The sequence below is a fragment of the Benincasa hispida genome, chromosome 10, assembly GCF_027475165.1.
Source record: "Benincasa hispida cultivar pf3 chromosome 10, pf3_genome.v1.1, whole genome shotgun sequence".
NCBI lineage: Eukaryota > Viridiplantae > Streptophyta > Magnoliopsida > Cucurbitales > Cucurbitaceae > Benincasa > Benincasa hispida.
The window spans coordinates 15995144-16002782 of NC_143487.1; positions in this window are offsets into that span (position 1 = coordinate 15995144).

Genomic DNA, 7639 nt, shown 5'->3' on the forward strand with positions numbered 1-7639 from the left:
GATGTCTCTACAATCTCTATTGTTGTTTTTCTTTTATAATATATTTCATATTAATTTTGAATTAACTCTACAAAAGTATTAATAATAAGAATATTACATTATATTATATAGATTTAAAAGCATAAAAAATTAAAGTCTAAGAATATTTTAAAACTTATTTGTCAAGCTCGTATATCCAAATGAGTGACAAGAAATAATCCTCTAGATTGAATTTTGAAATTAATTTAAAAACCTATACGAGTAATGTGAATGTAAAAATAACATGGAAATAAATGAAAATATATATAACATAATGTGAATATAAAAATTATGTAAAAAAATGAATGAAACATTTTTAATAGAATGTTCTTGAGAGTTGAGATTGAAAAGTTATTTTCGAAAAGAAGAAAAAAGTTTATAAACTACCCCGTTATGTTGCAAATAAAAAAAATATTATTTGACTATTTATTTATTAAAAAAAGACACATAATATTTTAAATGACACATTGTTTGATGAACTTTCCTTTTATTAGAATTTACATGAGTTGGGCTTTTAGATGAAAAAAAATCTAGGTAAAAAGTCATTAAAAATTCAAAATAAAATGTTGACAAGCTATAAGATTTAACCCCTTGTGTTCGCCAAATAGACAACACTCCGCACCAATAACCTAGCACCAATATTGTTACATAAATTGAACTTTATATATATATATTAACACATATCACTTTATCATTTATATTAAAAATACAAAACACGGATAAATTGAGGAGGGCACGTGCCCCCTTCGCCCATGCATAGTCTAGACTTATTACTTTTTAAAAAATGCCAAAAAATAAGTCCAACCCACGAAATGTTAAAAAAAAGTACGTATACACCTAATACACTTGATACACACTTGTTACACTAATGATATACACTTGAATCTTGATACACTACTGATATGTATTTGATACACTTGATACAATTGAACTACTAGTACACACCTGATGCACTTGATACAAGTTGATAGACTATTGGTAGATACTTGATATATTATTGATACACGGTTGAAAATAATTAGTCATTTTAAGTGTTTTAAATTGAAGGGTATTTACGTAAATAAAGACTTGTGGCAATTTTATAATTAAATAAATCTTCTTTAATTAGGACTACTTTATGTTGGAAAGGAAAAGACTGCCGCATAGAGAGGGGAGAAAATGAGAGAGAAGAAAGAAAGAGCAACATGCATACGACAACGTCTTTCCTACCAACTCTGAGTCGTCGCCGATCAGCTTCACCACCTCCTCATTGTTGTCACATTCACCCACAATCGTCCAATTGAACCTTTCTTTATCGGAGCTCATAAAGGGAGCTTACATAAATGAAAATGGAAATTGACGAGCGAGGTGGTTGACAATCGACAGACGAGCACCGATACGATGAAGCAAGTAGCGGTGATTGGTCGGACGACTTGGAGATGGAATGTGAGAGTGAGAGAGAAGAAGATGGAGCATGAGGGTGAAAGATAAGGTTGAGAAGGAATCTGTGTAAATGAAAAGTTGTCATATCTACAAATAGAAAAAAGTGTGTGACACGCTTGCAAATTCCTAAACTTAAATTGTCATCCAATATAATTTTTTTTTTTTAAAAAAAAAACATTTTATAATATATTTAAAAGGGAACTACAAGTCTAAGAAACGCTGCCATAAATCCCGTGTGTGAAGCCTTGAAAATGTAATGGGTTTTGAATTTTATGCTTAATTTTTTGTTTTCTTCTTCCCAGAGTCTGCCAAACTGGATGGTTCACATTAGTTTTTTTTTTCTTTTTTCCTAATAGAAAAATTACAACAAATTATATTTTAAAAATTTGACTGTCTAATTTTAATGAGAATTAATACAGGTTAATTATCGATTAATTATATTATTTAAACACATTAAAGTTGAATTTGGTTCTTTTGTTTGTAATTACATAAGATTCTTCCGTGACCCACAACTCACATCTACGCGTTTTCAGATTATTATTATTATTATTTAGAATATTTTTAGATAAAATATTTTTTACACTTTTCGTCCTTTTCTACATTATAGAATAAATTATTTTCAAATATAGAAAAATAAATCGACTTATTTCTAAATATAACGAAATGTTGTTGTATAACAATGATAGATATCTATTAGCATCTGTGACAGATACTGATAGATGATCAGTACAATTAATAGACAATAAACATTGATAGATAGTGACATTTTGTTATAGTTAAAAATATTTTCAACCATTACCATTTAAAACAATTATCCTCGAATAATTCTAGTTTATATCATATGCTCCACATTTCTTTGTAATAATATAATGCTACTAGATATATTACTTATGTATAAGTGTTGCAATTTTTCCTCCATTCAGTTTTGTCTAATTTGCCACTAATTTTAATAAATAGTTTTTTCCCAAAAGGTAATTAATAATTAAAAAAAAGCATAATAATCTCTATGAACTCATTAATTAAAAAAAAAACTAATTATGTTTAAATTAGTTTACTAAGTGTATTGTTAAAAAAAAGTTTAACTAATGCGCTTTTTTATTATAATATTTACAAGGTATAGATTGAACTTTCGACCTCAGACAAAGATCATGTCAATTACCATTAATTAAGTTCACTTTGACTAATTAATGCACATATTAAATCGTTGAATAACTTTGCCAAAATTCAATAACAAGTTAGCCCTATTAGCTCTAGTGCTCTTTTCTATACAATTTTATCAATTCTATATCGTACGGTATATTATATAATCTATTCAAGAACATATAAGAGAATTTTTTTTTTAACGATATTAGGAGGAAGAACTTATTAGAGGATTAAAACTGCAACAGTTTTAAAGTTTAATATTAAGATTGGAACACTTGTACGAGTTTAAACTTTTTGTGCAAATTGATGGAATGGGAAGTTTAGGGGTTCAAAATGAAATGAGCTTATAACATGAAATAATATATATATTTAAAGTTGTCACTTTTCTTATGTAATTCTATATTTAAATTTTCAAATTTAGATTCAATAAAAACATTTTAAAAAAAAGTCCACAATTTTCACTATTTGATCACAAAATTCAAAAATAAATTATATTTGTTGAATTTGAATGAATTGGATGATTATATATGTATATATTATTTATTTTAGTTTAATAATAAGCAGGACAAGAGATTTGAACTTCTAACCTCTTAAATTAGATTATATATCTTAACCATTTGAACTATATCCATACTATATTAAACACAAAATGTAAGTGTACGATTTTTTATTTTATTTTTTCTAATTGACCTATTAATTTTTAAAAAGGGAATTTACATTGGGTGTCAAATTAGGAATAGTATATTAAGGGTGTGCAACCTACTTTCCTCATTTTGCATATATGTAATATTACTAAAATTCTATTTTTGGTTTCTATATAATGACTAAATTACCCTCAACTATTTATTACTTTCTTTCAAGCATGGAACCCTCTTTCTCCTCTCAGTTGCAATCCCCCCACCCTATCTATCCTTTTCTTCTTTTGCTCCTTCTGTTTCTTCTCACCAATAAGCCTCCTCCAACGACGATAGACTCGATGTGAACACCTAACCATCGCATAACCTTAGATCACGTTAGACCTATCTATTCGAGAGCAGAGAGATTCTTTTTCATTTTTCTCCTTCAAGTTCATCATGTTGGACTTGATGCCCTAAATTCCGTAAGGTCCTATAGTTTGTAAAAATTATTAAACAAACTCTTTGTGTATTTAATAAAATATATGACATTGTATTCAAATTCATTGTCTATAAAATAAATGATATTTTAGTTACATTAACCACAAACCAATAAACTAACATCTGAGGTTATCTTTGTAACTAAAAACATGTATGTAGAGACATACGGGTGGATCACGTTTAAGTGATAACCTAAATGGTTTGTAGTTGATGGATAAGACTAGGTACCTTATCCTAGTGACACTACAAGTATGACTCGCTTTGTAGGTGTTACCTACAAATGATCTAATCCTGATCATTTATGTATAGACATGTGAGTAGGAATATTTTATACAAAGGAGTTTGTATAAAACCGGACAACAAAATGTTTAGTTTCGTTATATAACGTCGTTAATAATAGAGGCTTACATTTCACCAGGATGACCATAGGTAACATGACCTGAATCCTGAGTGAGTTGTGACTCCTGCATATGAAGGCGGTCCTTTGATTTATATGAGTGAGAGTGACCAGATTGCCGACTCAAAAAGCCTACCATTTTGGAGATTCGTCTGATTGAGGAGTTGGGAACACAACTACACAAGATAGAATTCACTTCGTCCCCGAGGAAGGGGTAAGTAGATAAATTGCTCCCTTAAGGGTTTATTCCGGGCCTTGAACAATGTGGTGTCATACCCTCTCCTGGCCTGAGAAGGGTTTAGTCATAGTTGGACTATGATCTATTGTTCATTAGAGGGATCAGTGGTACTTAAGGAGTTAAATGTAACTATAGGGGAAAAACGGTAATTTGACCTAGTTGTACTTACGAGCAATTTGTGAAGGGTCATCGTGCTGTTGATTGGTTACATCTAATGGACATAGAAATATATCTGTAGTGCGAAAAGTATACCTGTCGGTCTTTAGTGGAGTGCCCGACAGTTAGCGGATGGTGAATAATTTAATTAAAGAATTTAATTAATTATTCACATATCGTTGGAGCTTCAAGCTACAGGTTCATGAGGTCCCCTTAGTAGCTCAATATGATTAATTGAGAATAAGTTTTTGGATTAATTTGAATCGTTCAAATTAATAGAGAGATTTAATGATATAAGATATAATTAAGTTGTTTTAATTATATGTGATATAATTATTATAATGTATTTGATACATTATAACTTTAGTGAGAGGAAATAAATATTTGAATAAGATTCAAATATAGTTTCTATGAATTAGATTCGTAGTTGTTAAATTTAATATAAATGTGATTTATATTAAATGCCATATAAAAAAGAAAAGAAACTATAGTTTATATTGTATATGATACAATATTAAAACTATAGGTTATATATTATATTTGATATAACATATAATTTAATATATATATATATATATAATATGATAAGTTAATTATCATATTTATATTTATATTAATTATTATTTTAATAATAAGGGAGGGAGTTACAACTCCATTTCCCTTATTTTCTTTCACCCACGTAAGTGGATGGTGGTTATTTTTGGCATGTAGAAAAAGAAAAAGTTTCTTCTTCTTTGCTAGTAGATAGTCGATTGATTGTGACAAAAAAAGAGATAGAAAGAGTTTTGTGTTTGTGGAATCGTTGTTGAACAAATCTCCAAATTTCTTTTCTCCTCTTTACACAAAATTTCCTTAATCCAAAATAGCCAGAGCCCTCCACTCCTGGATTCTCACCCTGAGAATACCGAGGAAACTATTGTGGTCGTGTTCAAACTTGTTCGAGGTTTTTCTTGGAGAAAGTCTTCAAGTGGTTAGTGTGCTGTTCAAGGGAATTCTTGAAGAAAGATCTTCAAAGTGAGGTTTCTAAAACTCTTTTATTAGCATGTTGTAATTTATTAATAAATGCATATCTTGTTTCTTGTTTACTACAAAATTTATATTAAATGAAAAATGGATTTGGGTCGATCTTGCTTCTGCTCAAAGTTCTCTTCTCAAAGAGTTCCTTCACATCCACGCATGAAGATTCTTTAAAGTTCAACTATTCTACTTCCTAAAATTGATTTTGTTTTTAATTATGTGTTCGATTTATCCGTATAAGTCCAATAAGATGAATTGAGACGGTATTTTAAAGATTTTGTTTGATTGTTTTCTTGAAGTTTTTTTAGTTCATTTTTTTTGTTTTGAAATCGATTTTCAATGATCATCCTCTACAATTTCAATCGATTGTTTCAATTTTTTATGAAGCTTAATTTCTCTCCTGAATGATCATCCTCTAGAATGGAAATCTGACTATAAATCTCTTGCATTTAATTGAAAATTGCTATGTATATTTTGTCAATAATTCATATTTGTTTATCTTAATAAATTATTTCGAAACTACATATTGAAATATGTGCCTTATCAATATGATAATCTCATTCCTTAGTTTCTTATGGCTAGTGTTTATCATTCTTATAATGGATAGGTATTTGTTTGATTATGTTTTAATCTGTGAGAAAAGCTTGTGGGCAAAAATCTTTTGCTTGTTTTTCATCTACTGGTTATGTCTACCTCAGAAATTGTCTGGTTTCATCATTTGTTTATCTTAGTAATAGGCATTTGCTTCTTCATATGTTTTTATTGCATGATTTTTTTATTGGTGCATCTGCTTGCTATTTGATTGTTATGTGATTATTATTTAATTGATATTGGATTTCTATCTGATTACTATCTTTGGTATTATATACTTATATATCGATGTAATCTTATGATGTTTTTTTTGGTAGATTCTGAAGTTTTTAGACGATATACATTACAAGAAATTAGGTTATTCACGATGAAAGTTTTCCCGATGCCAGAGAAACCATTGGGAAAAATGGTTTTTCCTGATGATTTTTCTGATGTCGGGAAAATCGGTCGTTTAAATGGCTTTGGGAAATATAAGTATTTCCAACAGTTTTTTAGATCGTCGGTATAAAAATGGTTGGAAAAACTTTTGTAGATCTCTCCTGACGATACGGACTAGGCATCGGGAGAAAAGGGAAGCCAGTGAGAGTTTCAAAACATTGATAATATTTTTTCAAGACTATCTCGACTGTAGGTTACACTACCGTTGGGAGAAAGAACTTTTTTCGACGGCACTTAAGACATCGGGATAGGGTCATTTAAAATCTTAATCACTTAATTTTTTTCATCAGCCACCAGGTCTCCAAACTTTTTCCCTCATTCGTTCGATCTTCTTATGCAATCTGATTGGAGCCGATCGGGAAGCTACACCGGTGTGTCGTTTTATAGGTGTCTGTTGTTGCCACCATTCGTTTCATGTCGTTGCTACCGATACTTTTTTCCTACCGTCGTTCGTTTCTGGATATAATTTCGCTCGGAGATTGTGGTACGAAACCCTTGAGGTTCTTATTTAACGGCAGTGTTTTTTTTTTTTTTTTTTAATTTTTATGTTTTTAATTTCTAAGCTTACTTTCGGTTTGATTCTTGAATTGTATTATGATTTTGAAGGAAATGTGTTAGGGGGAATAAGGGATTTGTTTGAATGAATGGGTATTTCTTACTTTCTAAGAAAATGAGTGTTGGATCTTAATTGATGCGTTATTGGGCGTCGAGTGAATTTGAGCTGCTGCCTTTTTCTTCTTTTGATGTGATTTGATCTAGGTTGATTTTAGGGGGTTGTTTTATTTGAACTGCATGATTTTGCTGGGAAACTTTATGTCTGTGCCATTTGGTTTTTTGAATTTTATTGTTTTTTTCCACCTCTAGATTTTCAACTTTGTAGTTTGGAGATGATTTAAGGGCTTCCATATTGTTTTTAAAGACTTGCTTCCAATCATTAGCAATTCTCCCTGTTCACCAATTTAGAGGATATGTAGTGTAAACTACAAGCTGAAGAGGTCGATATTTTTTTCTTTCTTGTTATTTATTTGGGATTTTTGCATTGTTGGTTGTTCTTGGGATTTCTGCATTGTTTGCTTCTCATGTTTCAATTGGAGCAATAGACTA